General features: G+C 44.4%; 1 long non-coding RNA gene across 2 annotated transcripts in view; it reads left to right on the top strand.

The window, feature by feature from the left end:
• LOC309653601 overlaps positions 1 to 14,881 on the top strand; it is a 339,910-nt gene that overhangs the window by 118,763 nt on the left and 206,266 nt on the right. The window contains exon 1 of one of the 2 annotated variants that reach the window (XR_014259266.1): positions 13,622 to 13,732. The exons of the other annotated variant lie outside the window; for it this stretch is intronic. This is a non-coding gene — a long non-coding RNA (uncharacterized lncRNA). Of the gene's footprint in view, positions 1 to 13,621; positions 13,733 to 14,881 lie in introns of those variants that run through there. 2 annotated transcript variants of the gene reach the window in all.

Consider the following 14,881-nt stretch of genomic DNA (forward strand, 5'->3'; position numbering starts at 1 on the left):
CACTGCTGTGTTTATGCCACTTTACACCCACTTGACTCACTTACAGAGAGATATCAATACATAGGTTTTAAGATTCTTACTAGTCAGATATATTCTTGGGCCGTGAATAGGGGGTGTTGAGTCCAATTCACTGAGCAAGGAGTAGGTCTTGTCTAGTACATATTGGGTTTATGGAACGGTATCTGAGCTAATTTGAAACCCTTGTTTTATGCATCACCCCACCTCACCTTTCCCGTTAAGCAGCCATAGTGTGTTTTCTAAACGTGTGACTCTGTTCTGTTTTGTAATTCAGTTCAAGGGTAGCGGTTTTTACATTCCCTCTATAAGTGATATCTTATGATAAGTTTCTTTTTCTGTGTGACTTATTTCACTTAGAATCGTCATACCTAAATCCACTCATCATGCTGCTACTAGCCTTATGACGTTGATTTCATGGCTGAGTGATATTCCATTGTACATAAGGACCACAACTTATTTATCCATTTTTCTCTATCCTGAGATATTTAAGGTGTAACGAAGTGGAGGTTCTTGTCAACAGAGCAGCCCTAAACGTTGGGGTGCCTGTGTCTTGCTGATTTTTAGTTTTCCCAATTTATACGCCCATGAGTGGAAGTGCCCTATGCTCTCTAAGCTGAGTTTTTTAGATGTTTCAGGACACACCGTACACTTCTCCAGAGTGGCTGTTGGCAATTTACATCCCGCCCATCAGCGTAGCAAGGCTCCCGTTTCTCCATGGCCTGCCCTGCATTTCTGGTTTTGACACTTTATTCAGCATGGCCCTTTTGACCGATGGGAAGCGAGACTTCTTTGTAGCGCTGATTTGCCTTTCCAGGTTGCTTGCTTGGCCAAAAAGGGCGTATGCGTTTTTTCCTGAATATATTCAGGAAAAAACGCATACGCCCTTTTTGGCCAAGGGCATCATTGTCGAGGTTTTGCCGCTTTTCCTGTGCTTTAAAGGCGATTCGAATCTCCCTCCTGAAATCTGTTTCCTGCAATTCTGCCTTGCTTTCAAATCCTCTTCGTTGCCTTCCCTCAATATATTTGTGGACGAGAGTGGTCATTTATAAGTCTGCAGGTTTGTGAATTGCAGTGCCCCTGAGCTCCATTTTTCAACTCGCTTTCTTGGGAGCTGGCCGCAAACGCGCAGGATTGCTTCAGGCCCTATTCTGGTTCCGGGCGGCAGGCTGAGCCTGTGCTTAATTCTTCTTCCTGATGGGAAAATAGAGTGACCTGTGCCTGTCCCAACACCTAGAGCTAGACTCTCATTGTTTCCCCCTTTTCCCGTTCATCCTCAGGACAAATTGCAACCTGTACGGAACAGGAGGTTAAAGGTGCTGATTCTCCAATGAGGGAGACTGCTAGTAAAGCAGCTGGAATGGCGAATTCGAGCACAAGGAGATGAGAAATGAGGTGCGTTTTAGAAACCTTTCCCGATCACACAGTGTGCCATCTTCTGGGTTTCTCATGCATGTTTTCGATGTAGGAAGATGCCCTTGAACCTGGAGATTTGGGACCCATGGGATGGGTACCACGCAATATTACTTTAAAGGGTCTGCGTTTCCTCCCCCAACCTCAGCAAACCTCTCAGCCCCAAGAGTGTCCACCCTTATGTCTCAATCTGCTGTGGGTCTAGATATGGTCAATCCAGGTAGCATCACTGCCCCTAAACGAATTTTGTAAGAATTTCTCTCTCTTTCACTGTCTTTTTTTCACAGGTTTTTAAAAGTAATTGATTTTTATAATGGGGTTTAGCTGCTTTTCACTGCTGTGTTTATGCCACTTTACACCCACTTGACTCACTTACAGAGAGATATCAATACATAGGTTTTAAGATTCTTGCTAGTCAGGTATATTCTTGGGCCGTGAATAGGGGGTGTTGAGTCCAATTCACTGAGCAAGGAGTAGGTCTTGTCTATTACATATTGGGTTTATTGAACGGTATCTGAGCTAATTTGAAACCCTTGTTTTATGCATCACTCCACCTCACCTTTCCCGTTAAGCAGCCATAGTGTGTTTTCTAAACGTGTGACTCTGTTCTGTTTTGTAATTCAGTTCAAGGGTAGCGGTTTTTACATTCCCTCTATAAGTGATATCTTATGATAAGTGTCTTTTTCTGTGTGACTTATTTCACTTAGAATCGTCGTACCTAAATCCACTCATCATGCTGCTACTAGCCTTATGACGTTGATTTCATGGCTGAGTGATATTCCATTGTACATAAGGACCACAACTTCTTTATCCATTTTTCTCTTTCCTGGGATATTTAAGGTGTAACGAAGTGGAGTTTCTTGTCAACAGAGCAGCCCTAAACTTTGGGGTGCCTGTGTCTTGCTGGTTTTTAATTTTCCCACTTTATACGCCCATGAGTGGAAGTGCCCTATGCTCTCTAAGCTGAGTTTTTTAGATGTTTCAGGACACACCGTACACTTCTCCAGAGTGGCTGTTGGCAATTTACATCCCGCCCATCAGCGTAGCAAGGCTCCCGTTTCTCCATGGCCTGTCCTGCATTTCTGATTTTGACACTTTATTCAGCATGGCCCTTTTGACCGATGGGAAGCGAGACTTCTTTGTAGCGCTGATTTGCCTTTCCAGGTTGCTTGCTTGGCCAAAAGGGGCGTATGCGTTTTTTCCTGAATATATTCAGGAAAAAACGCATACGCCCCTTTTGGCCAAGGGCATCTTGTCGAGGTTTTGCCGCTTTTCCTGTGCTTTAAAGGCGATTCGAATCTTCCTCCTGAAATCTGTTTCCTGCAATTCTGCCTTGCTTTCAAATCCTCTTCGTTGCCTTCCCTCAATATATTTGTGGACGAGAGTGGTCATTTATAAGTCTGCAGGTTTGTGAATTGCAGTGCCCCTGAGCTCCATTTTTCAACTCGCTTTCTTGGGAGCTGGCCGCAAAAGCGCAGGATTGCTTCAGGCCCTATTCTGGTCCCGGGCGGCAGGCTGAGCCTGTGGTTAATTCTTCTTCCTGATGGGAAAATAGAGTGACCTGTGCCTGTCCCAACACGTAGAGCTAGTCTCTCATTGTTTTCCCCTCTTCCCGTTCATCCTCAGGACAAATTGCAACCTGTACGGAACAGGAGGTTAAAGGTGCTGATTCTCCAAGGAGGGAGATTGCTAGTAATGCGGCTGGAATGGCAAACCCGAGCACAAGGACATGAAAAATGAGGTGCGTTTTAGAAACCTTTCCCGATCACACAGTGTACCATCTTCTGGGTTTCTCATGCATGTTTTCGATGTAGGAAGATGCCCTTGAACCTGGAGATTTGGGACCCATGGGATGGGTACCACGCAGTATTACTTTAAAGGGTCTGCGTTTGCTCACCCAACCTCACCAAACCTCTCAGCCCCAAGAGTGTCCACCCTTATGTCTCAATCTGCTGTGGGTCTAGATATGGTCAATCCAGGTAGCATAACTGCCCCTAAACGAATTTTGTAAGAATTTCTCTCTCTTTCACTGTCTTTTTTTCACAGGTTTTTAAAAGTAATTGATTTTTATAATGGGGTTTAGCTGCTTTTCACTGCTGTGTTTATGCCACTTTACACCCACTTGACTCACTTACAGAGAGATATCAATACATAGGTTTTAAGATTCTTACTAGTCAGATATATTCTTGGGCCGTGAATAGGGGGTGTTGAGTCCAATTCACTGAGCAAGGAGTAGGTCTTGTCTAGTACATATTGGGTTTATGGAACGGTATCTGAGCTAATTTGAAACCCTTGTTTTATGCATCGCCCCACATCACCTTTCCCGTTAAGCAGCCATAGTGTGTTTTCTAAACGTGTGACTCTGTTCTGTTTTGTAATTCAGTTCAAGGGTAGCGGTTTTTACATTCCCTCTATAAGTGATATCTTATGATAAGTGTCTTTTTCTGTGTGACTTATTTCACTTAGAATCGTCGGACCTAAATCCACTCATCATGCTGCTACTAGCCTTATGACGTTGATTTCATGGCTGAGTGATATTCCATTGTACATAAGGACCACAACATCTTTATCCATTTTTCTCTTTCCTGAGATATTTAAGGTGTAACGAAGTGGAGGTTCTTGTCAACACAGCAGCCCTAAACGTTGGGGTGCCTGTGTCTTGCTGATTTTTAGTTTTCCCAATTTATACGCCCATGAGTGGAAGTGCCCTATGCTCTCTAAGCTGAGTTTTTTAGATGTTTCAGGACACACCGTACACTTCTCCAGAGTGGCTGTTGGCAATTTACATCCCGCCCATTAGCGTAGCAAGCCTCCCGTTTCTCCATGGCCTGCCCTGCATTTCTGGTTTTGACACTTTATTCAGCATGGCCCTTTTGACCGATGGGAAGCGAGACTTCTTTGTAGCGCTGATTTGCCTTTCCAGGTTGCTTGCTTGGCCAAAAAGGGCGTATGCGTTTTTTCCTGAATATATTCAGGAAAAAACGCATACGCCCTTTTTGGCCAAGGGCATCATTGTCGAGGTTTTCCCGCTTTTCCTGTGCTTTAAAGGCGATTCGAATCTCCCTCCTGAAATCTGTTTCCTGCAATTCTGCCTTGCTTTCAAATCCTCTTCGTTGCCTTCCCTCAATATATTTGTGGACGAGAGTGGTCATTTATAAGTCTGCAGGTTTGTGAATTGCAGTGCCCCTGAGCTCCATTTTTCAACTCGCTTTCTTGGGAGCTGGCCGCAAAAGCGCAGGATTGCTTCAGGCCCTATTCTGGTCCCGGGCGTAAGGCTGAGCCTGTGCTTAATTCTTCTTCCTGATGGGAAAATAGAGTGACCTGTGCCTGTCCCAACACCTAGAGCTAGTCTCTCATTGGTTCCCCCTTCTTCCCGTTCATCCTCAGGACAAATTGCAACCTGTACGGAACAGGAGGTTAAAGGTGCTGATTCTCCAAGGAGGGAGATTGCTAGTAATGCGGCTGGAATGGCGAACCCGAGCACAAGGACATGAAAAATGAGGTGCGTTTTAGAAACCTTTCCCGATCACACAGTGTACCATCTTCTGGGTTTCTCATGCATGTTTTCGATGTAGGAAGATGCCCTTGAACCTGGAGATTTGGGACCCATGGGATGGGTACCACGCAGTATTACTTTAAAAGGTCTGCGTTTGCTCACCCAACCTCACCAAACCTCTCAGCCCCAAGAGTGTCCACCCTTATGTCTCAATCTGCTGTGGGTCTAGATATGGTCAATCCAGGTAGCATAACTGCCCCTAAACGAATTTTGTAAGAATTTCTCTCTCTTTCACTGTCTTTTTTTCACAGGTCTTTAAAAGTAATTGATTTTTATAATGGGGTTTAGCTGCTTTTCACTGCTGTGTTTATGCCACTTTACACCCACTTGACTCACTTACAGAGAGATATCAATACATAGGTTTTAAGATTCTTACTAGTCAGATATATTCTTGGGCCGTGAATAGGGGGTGTTGAGTCCAATTCACTGAGCAAGGAGTAAGTCTTGTCTATTACATATTGGGTTTATGGAACGGTATCTGAGCTAATTTGAAACCCTTGTTTTATGCATCGCCCCACATCACCTTTCCCGTTAAGCAGCCATAGTGTGTTTTCTAAACGTGTGACTCTGTTCTGTTTTGTAATTCAGTTCAAGGGTAGCGGTTTTTACATTCCCTCTATAAGTGATATCTTATGATAAGTGTCTTTTTCTGTGTGACTTATTTCACTTAGAATCGTCGGACCTAAATCCACTCATCATGCTGCTACTAGCCTTATGACGTTGATTTCATGGCTGAGTGATATTCCATTGTACATAAGGACCACAACATCTTTATCCATTTTTCTCTTTCCTGAGATATTTAAGGTGTAACGAAGTGGAGGTTCTTGTCAACAGAGCAGCCCTAAACGTTGGGGTGCCTGTGTCTTGCTGATTTTTAGTTTTCCCAATTTATACGCCCATGAGTGGAAGTGCCCTATGCTCTCTAAGCTGAGTTTTTTAGATGTTTCAGGACACACCGTACACTTCTCCAGAGTGGCTGTTGGCAATTTACATCCCGCCCATTAGCGTAGCAAGCCTCCCGTTTCTCCATGGCCTGCCCTGCATTTCTGGTTTTGACACTTTATTCAGCATGGCCCTTTTGACCGATGGGAAGCGAGACTTCTTTGTAGCGCTGATTTGCCTTTCCAGGTTGCTTGCTTGGCCAAAAAGGGCGTATGCGTTTTTTCCTGAATATATTCAGGAAAAAACGCATACGCCCTTTTTGGCCAAGGGCATCATTGTCGAGGTTTTGCCGCTTTTCCTGTGCTTTAAAGGCGATTCGAATCTCCCTCCTGAAATCTGTTTCCTGCAATTCTGCCTTGCTTTCAAATCCTCTTCGTTGCCTTCCCTCAATATATTTGTGGACGAGAGTGGTCATTTATAAGTCTGCAGGTTTGTGAATTGCAGTGCCCCTGAGCTCCATTTTTCAACTCGCTTTCTTGGGAGCTGGCCGCAAAAGCGCAGGATTGCTTCAGGCCCTATTCTGGTCCCGGGCGGAAGGCTGAGCCTGTGCTTAATTCTTCTTCCTGATGGGAAAATAGAGTGACCTGTGCCTGTCCCAACACCTAGAGCTAGTCTCTCATTGGTTCCCCCTTCTTCCCGTTCATCCTCAGGACAAATTGCAACCTGTACGGAACAGGAGGTTAAAGGTGCTGATTCTCCAAGGAGGGAGATTGCTAGTAATGCGGCTGGAATGGCGAACCCGAGCACAAGGACATGAGAAATGAGGTGCGTTTTAGAAACCTTTCCCGATCACACAGTGTACCATCTTCTGGGTTTCTAATGCATGTTTTCGATGTAGGAAGATGCCCTTGAACCTGGAGATTTGGGACCCATGGGATGGGTACCACGCAGTATTACTTTAAAGGGTCTGCGTTTGCTCACCCAACCTCACCAAACCTCTCAGCCCCAAGAGTGTCCACCCTTATGTCTCAATCTGCTGTGGGTCTAGATATGGTCAATCCAGGTAGCATAACTGCCCCTAAACGAATTTTGTAAGAATTTCTCTCTCTTTCACTGTCTTTTTTTCACAGGTCTTTAAAAGTAATTGATTTTTATAATGGGGTTTAGCTGCTTTTCACTGCTGTGTTTATGCCACTTTACACCCACTTGACTCACTTACAGAGAGATATCAATACATAGGTTTTAAGATTCTTACTAGTCAGATATATTCTTGGGCCGTGAATAGGGGGTGTTGAGTCCAATTCACTGAGCAAGGAGTAGGTCTTGTCTAGTACATATTGGGTTTATGGAACGGTATCTGAGCTAATTTGAAACCCTTGTTTTATGCATCACCCCACCTCACCTTTCCCGTTAAGCAGCCATAGTGTGTTTTCTAAACGTGTGACTCTGTTCTGTTTTGTAATTCAGTTCAAGGGTAGCGGTTTTTACATTCCCTCTATAAGTGATATCTTATGATAAGTTTTTTTTTCTGTGTGACTTATTTCACTTAGAATCGTCGTACCTAAATCCACTCATCATGCTGCTACTAGCCTTATGACGTTGATTTCATGGCTGAGTGATATTCCATTGTACATAAGGACCACAACTTCTTTATCCATTTTTCTCTATCCTGAGATATTTAAGGTGTAACGAAGTGGAGGTTCTTGTCAACAGAGCAGCCCTAAACGTTGGGGTGCCTGTGTCTTGCTGATTTTTAGTTTTCCCAATTTATACGCCCATGAGTGGAAGTGCCCTATGCTCTCTAAGCTGAGTTTTTTAGATGTTTCAGGACACACCGTACACTTCTCCAGAGTGGCTGTTGGCAATTTACATCCCGCCCATCAGCGTAGCAAGGCTCCCGTTTCTCCATGGCCTGCCCTGCATTTCTGGTTTTGACACTTTATTCAGCATGGCCCTTTTGACCGATGGGAAGCGAGACTTCTTTGTAGCGCTGATTTGCCTTTCCAGGTTGCTTGCTTGGCCAAAAAGGGCGTATGCGTTTTTTCCTGAATATATTCAGGAAAAAACGCATACGCCCTTTTTGGCCAAGGGCATCATTGTCGAGGTTTTGCCGCTTTTCCTGTGCTTTAAAGGCGATTCGAATCTCCCTCCTGAAATCTGTTTCCTGCAATTCTGCCTTGCTTTCAAATCCTCTTCGTTGCCTTCCCTCAATATATTTGTGGACGAGAGTGGTCATTTATAAGTCTGCAGGTTTGTGAATTGCAGTGCCCCTGAGCTCCATTTTTCAACTCGCTTTCTTGGGAGCGGGCCGCAAAAGCGCAGGATTGCTTCAGGCCCTATTCTGGTCCCGGGCGGAAGGCTGAGCCTGTGCTTAATTCTTCTTCCTGATGGGAAAATAGAGTGACCTGTGCCTGTCCCAACACCTAGAGCTAGTCTCTCATTGGTTCCCCCTTCTTCCCGTTCATCCTCAGGACAAATTGCAACCTGTACGGAACAGGAGGTTAAAGGTGCTGATTCTCCAAGGAGGGAGATTGCTAGTAATGCGGCTGGAATGGCGAACCCGAGCACAAGGACATGAAAAATGAGGTGCGTTTTAGAAACCTTTCCCGATCACACAGTGTACCATCTTCTGGGTTTCTCATGCATGTTTTCGATGTAGGAAGATGCCCTTGAACCTGGAGATTTGGGACCCATGGGATGGGTACCACGCAGTATTACTTTAAAGGGTCTGCGTTTGCTCACCCAACCTCACCAAACCTCTCAGCCCCAAGAGTGTCCACCCTTATGTCTCAATCTGCTGTGGGTCTAGATATGGTCAATCCAGGTAGCATAACTGCCCCTAAACGAATTTTGTAAGAATTTCTCTCTCTTTCACTGTCTTTTTTTCACAGGTCTTTAAAAGTAATTGATTTTTATAATGGGGTTTAGCTGCTTTTCACTGCTGTGTTTATGCCACTTTACACCCACTTGACTCACTTACAGAGAGATATCAATACATAGGTTTTAAGATTCTTACTAGTCAGATATATTCTTGGGCCGTGAATAGGGGGTGTTGAGTCCAATTCACTGAGCAAGGAGTAGGTCTTGTCTATTACATATTGGGTTTATGGAACGGTATCTGAGCTAATTTGAAACCCTTGTTTTATGCATCGCCCCACATCACCTTTCCCGTTAAGCAGCCATAGTGTGTTTTCTAAACGTGTGACTCTGTTCTGTTTTGTAATTCAGTTCAAGGGTAGCGGTTTTTACATTCCCTCTATAAGTGATATCTTATGATAAGTGTCTTTTTCTGTGTGACTTATTTCACTTAGAATCGTCGGACCTAAATCCACTCATCATGCTGCTACTAGCCTTATGACGTTGATTTCATGGCTGAGTGATATTCCATTGTACATAAGGACCACAACATCTTTATCCATTTTTCTATATCCTGAGATATTTAAGGTGTAACGAACTGGAGGTTCTTGTCAACAGAGCAGCCCTAAACGTTGGGGTGCCTGTGTCTTGCTGATTTTTAGTTTTCCCAATTTATACGCCCATGAGTGGAAGTGACCTATGCTCTCTAAGCTGAGTTTTTTAGATGTTTCAGGACACACCGTACACTTCTCCAGAGTGGCTGTTGGCAATTTACATCCCGCCCATTAGCGTAGCAAGCCTCCCGTTTCTCCATGGCCTGCCCTGCATTTCTGGTTTTGACACTTTATTCAGCATGGCCCTTTTGACCGATGGGAAGCGAGACTTCTTTGTAGCGCTGATTTGCCTTTCCAGGTTGCTTGCTTGGCCAAAAAGGGCGTATGCGTTTTTTCCTGAATATATTCAGGAAAAAACGCATACGCCCTTTTTGGCCAAGGGCATCATTGTCGAGGTTTTGCCGCTTTTCCTGTGCTTTAAAGGCGATTCGAATCTCCCTCCTGAAATCTGTTTCCTGCAATTCTGCCTTGCTTTCAAATCCTCTTCGTTGCCTTCCCTCAATATATTTGTGGACGAGAGTGGTCATTTATAAGTCTGCAGGTTTGTGAATTGCAGTGCCTCTGAGCTCCATTTTTCAACTCGCTTTCTTGGGAGCTGGCCGCAAAAGCGCAGGATTGCTTCAGGCCCTATTCTGGTTCCGGGCGGCAGGCTGAGCCTGTGCTTAATTCTTCTTCCTGATGGGAAAATAGAGTGACCTGTGCCTGTCCCAACACCTAGAGCTAGACTCTCATTGTTTCCCCCTTTTCCCGTTCATCCTCAGGACAAATTGCAACCTGTACGGAACAGGAGGTTAAAGGTGCTGATTCTCCAATGAGGGAGACTGCAAGTAAAGCAGCTGGAATGGCGAATTCGAGCACAAGGAGATGAGAAATGAGGTGCGTTTTAGAAACCTTTCCCGATCACACAGTGTGCCATCTTCTGGGTTTCTCATGCATGTTTTCGATGTAGGAAGATGCCCTTGAACCTGGAGATTTGGAACCCATGGGATGGGTACCACGCAGTATTACTTTAAAGGGTCTGCGTTTCCTCACCCAACCTCACCAAACCTCTCATCCCCAAGAGTGTCCACCCTTATGTCTCAATCAGCTGTGGGTCTAGATATGGTCAATCCAGGTAGCATAACTGCCCCTAAACGAATTTTGTAAGAATTTCTCTCTCTTTCACTGTCTTTTTTTCACAGGTTTTTAAAAGTAATTGATTTTTATAATGGGGTTTAGCTGCTTTTCACTGCTGTGTTTATGTCACTTCACACCCACTTGACTCACTTACAGAGAGATATCAATACATAGGTTTTAAGATTCTTACTAATCAGATATATTCTTGGGCCGTGAATAGGGGGTTTTGAGTCCAATTCACTGAGCAAGGAGTAGGTCTTGTCTAGTACATATTGGGTTTATGGAACGGTATCTGAGCTAATTTGAAACCCTTATTTTATTCATCACCCCACCTCACCTTTCCCGTTAAGCAGCCATTGTGTGTTTTCTAAACGTGTGACTCTGTTCTGTTTTGTAATTCAGTTCAAGGGTAGCGGTTTTTTCATTCCCTCTATAAGTGATATCTTATGATAAGTGTCTTTTTCTGTGTGACTTATTTCACTTAGAATCGTCGTACCTAAATCCACTCATCATGCTGCTACTAGCCTTATGACGTTGATTTCATGGCTGAGTGATATTCCATTGTACATAAGGACCACAACTTCTTTATCCATTTTTCTCTTTCCTGGGATATTTAAGGTGTAACGAAGTTGGAGGTTCTTGTCAACAGAGCAGCCCTAAACTTTGGGGTGCCTGTGTCTTGCTGGTTTTTAATTTTCCCACTTTATATGCCCATGAGTGGAAGTGCCCTATGCTCTCTAAGCTGAGTTTTTTAGATGTTTCAGGACACATCGTACACTTCTCCAGAGTGGCTGTTGGCAATTTACATCCCGCCCATCATCGTAACAAGGCTCCCGTTTCCTCATGGCCTGCCCTGCATTTCTGGTTTTGACACTTTATTCAGCATGGCCCTTTTGACCGATGGGAAGCGAGACTTCTTTGTAGCGCTGATTTGCCTTTCCAGGTTGCTTGCTTGGCCAAAAAGGGCGTATGCGTTTTTTCCTGAATATATTCAGGAAAAAACGCATACGCCCTTTTTGGCCAAGGGCATCTTGTCGAGGTTTTGCCGCTTTTCCTGTGCTTTAAAGGCGATTCCAATCTCCCTCCTGAAATCTGTTTCCTGCAATTCTGCCTTGCTTTCAAATCCTCTTCGTTGCCTTCCCTCAATATATTTGTGGACGAGAGTGATCATTTATAAGTCTGCAGGTTTGTGAATTGCAGTGCCCCTGAGCTCCATTTTTCAACTCGCTTTCTTGGGAGCTGGCCGCAAAAGCGCAGGATTGCTTCAGGCCCTATTCTGGTCCCGGGCGGCAGGCTGAGCCTGTGGTTAATTCTTCTTCCTGATGGGAAAATAGAGTGACCTGTGCCTGTCCCAACACCTAGAGCTAGTCTCTCATTGTTTTCCCCTATTCCCGTTCATCCTCAGGACAAACTGCAACCTGTACGGAACAGGAGGTTAAAGGTGCTGATTCTCCAAGGAGGGAGATTGCTAGTAAAGCAGCTGGAATGGCGAAACCGAGCACAAGGAGATGAGAAATGAGGTGCGTTTTAGAAACCTTTCGCGATCACACGGTGTACCATCTTCTGGGTTTCTCATGCATGTTTTCGATGTAGGAAGATGCCCTTGAACCTGGAGATTTGGGACCCATGGGATGGGTACCACGCAGTATTACTTTAAAGGGTCTGCGTTTCCTCACCCAACCTCACCAAACCTCTCATCCCCAAGAGTGTCCACCCTTATGTCTCAATCAGCTGTGGGTCTAGATATGGTCAATCCAGGTAGCATAACTGCCCCTAAACGAATTTTGTAAGAATTTCTCTCTCTTTCACTGTCTTTTTTTCACAGGTTTTTAAAAGTAATTGATTTTTATAATGGGGTTTAGCTGCTTTTCACTGCTGTGTTTATGTCACTTCACACCCACTTGACTCACTTACAGAGAGATATCAATACATAGGTTTTAAGATTCTTACTAGTCAGATATATTCTTGGGCCGTGAATAGGGGGTTTTGAGTCCAATTCACTGAGCAAGGAGTAGGTCTTGTCTAGTACATATTGGGTTTATGGAACGGTATCTGAGCTAATTTGAAACCCTTGTTTTATGCATCACCCCACCTCACCTTTCCCGTGAAGCAGCCATAGTGTGTTTTCTAAACGTGTGACTCTGTTCTGTTTTGTAATTCAGTTCAAGGGTAGCGGTTTTTACATTCCCTCTATAAGTGATATCTTATGATAAGTGTCTTTTTCTGTGTGACTTATTTCACTTAGAATCGTCGTACCTAAATCCACTCATCATGCTGCTACTAGCCTTATGACGTTGATTTCATGGCTGAGTGATATTCCATTGTACATAAGGACCACAACTTCTTTATCCATTTTTCTCTTTCCTGGGATATTTAAGGTGTAACGAAGTGGAGGTTCTTGTCAACAGAGCAGCCCTAAACGTTGGGGTGCCTGTGTCTTGCTGATTTTTAGTTTTCCCAATTTATACGCCCATGAGTGGAAGTGCCCTATGCTCTCTAAGCTGAGTTTTTTAGATGTTTCAGGACACACCGTACACTTCTCCAGAGTGGCTGTTGGCAATTTACATCCCGCCCATCAGCGTAGCAAGGCTCCCGTTTCTAAATGGCCTGCCCTGCATTTCTGGTTTTGACACTTTATTCAGCATGGCCCTTTTGACCGATGGGAAGCGAGACTTCTTTGTAGCGCTGATTTGCCTTTCCAGGTTGCTTGGTTGGCCAAAAAGGGCGTATGCGTTTTTTCCTGAATATATTCAGGAAAAAACGCATACGCCCTTTTTGGCCAAGGGCATCATTGTCGAGGTTTTGCCGCTTTTCATGTGCTTTAAAGGCGATTCGAATCTCCCTCCTGAAATCTGTTTCCTGCAATTCTGCCTTGCTTTCAAATCCTCTTCGTTGCCTTCCCTCAATATATTTGTGGACGAGAGTGATCATTTATAAGTCTGCAGGTTTGTGAATTGCAGTGCCCCTGAGCTGCATTTTTCAACTCGCTTTCTTGGGAGCTGGCCGCAAAAGCGCAGGATTGCTTCAGGCCCTATTCTGGTCCTGGGCGTCAGGCTGAGCCTGTGCTTAATTCTTCTACCTGATGGGAAAATAGAGTGACCTGTGCCTGTCCCAACACCTAGAGCTAGTCTCTCATTGGTTCCCCCTCTTCCCGTTCATCCTCAGGACAAATTGCAACCTGTACGGAACAGGAGGTTAAAGGTGCTGATTCTCCAAGGAGGGAGATTGCTTGTAAAGCGGCTGGAATGGCGAACCCGAGCACAAGGAGATGAGAAATGAGGTGTGTTTTAGAAACCTTTCCCGATCACACGGTGTACCATGTTCTGGGTTTCTCATGCATGTTTTCGATGTAGGAAGATGCCCTTGAACCTGGAGATTTGGGACCCATGGGATGGGTACCACGCAGTATTACTTTAAAGGGTCTGCGTTTGCTCACCCAACCTCACCAAACCTCTCAGCCCCAAGAGTGTCCACCCTTATGTCTCAATCAGCTGTGGGTCTATACATGGTCAATCCAGGTGGCATCACATCCCCTGAACGAATTTTGTAAGAATTTCTCTCTCTTTCACTGTCTTTGTTTCACAGGTTTTTAAAAGTAATTGATTTTTATAATGGGGTTTAGCTGCTTTTCACTGCTGTGTTTATGTCACTTTACACCCACTTGACTCACTTACAGAGAGATATCAATACATAGGTTTTAAGATTCTTACTAGTCAGATATATTCTTGGGTCGTGAATAGGGGGTGTTGAGTCCAATTCACTGAGCAAGGAGTAGGTCTTGTCTATTACATATTGGGTTTATGGAACGGTATCTGAGCTAATTTGAAACCCTTGTTTTATGCATCACCCCACCTCACCTTTCCCGTTAAGCAGCCATAGTGTGTTTTCTAAACGTGTGACTCTGTTCTGTTTTGTAATTCAGTTCAAGGGTAGCGGTTTTTACATTCCCTCTATAAGTGATATCTTATGATAAGTGTCTTTTTCTGTGTGACTTATTTCACTTAGAATCGTCGTACCTAAATCCACTCATCATGCTGCTACTAGCCTTATGACGTTGATTTCATGGCTGAGTGATATTGCATTGTACATAAGGACCACAACTTCTTTATCCATTTTTCTCTTTCCTGGGATATTTAAGGTGTAACGAAGTGGAGGTTCTTGTCAACAGAGCAGCCCTAAACGTTGGGGTGCCTGTGTCTTGCTGATTTTTAGTTTTCCCAATTTATACGCCCATGAGTGGAAGTGCTCTATGCTCTCTAAGCTGAGTTTTTTAGATGTTTTAGGACACACCGTACACTTCTCCAGAGTCGCTGTTGGCAATTTACATCTCGCCCATCAGCGTAGCAAGGCTCCCGTTTCTCCATGGCCTGTCCTGCATTTCTGGTTTTGACACTTTATTCAGCATGGCCCTTTTGACCGATGGGAAGCG

The sequence above is a fragment of the Balaenoptera physalus genome, assembly GCF_965194825.1.
Source record: "Balaenoptera physalus genome assembly, contig: HAP1_SCAFFOLD_656, whole genome shotgun sequence".
NCBI classification, from domain to species: Eukaryota; Metazoa; Chordata; class Mammalia; order Artiodactyla; family Balaenopteridae; genus Balaenoptera; species Balaenoptera physalus.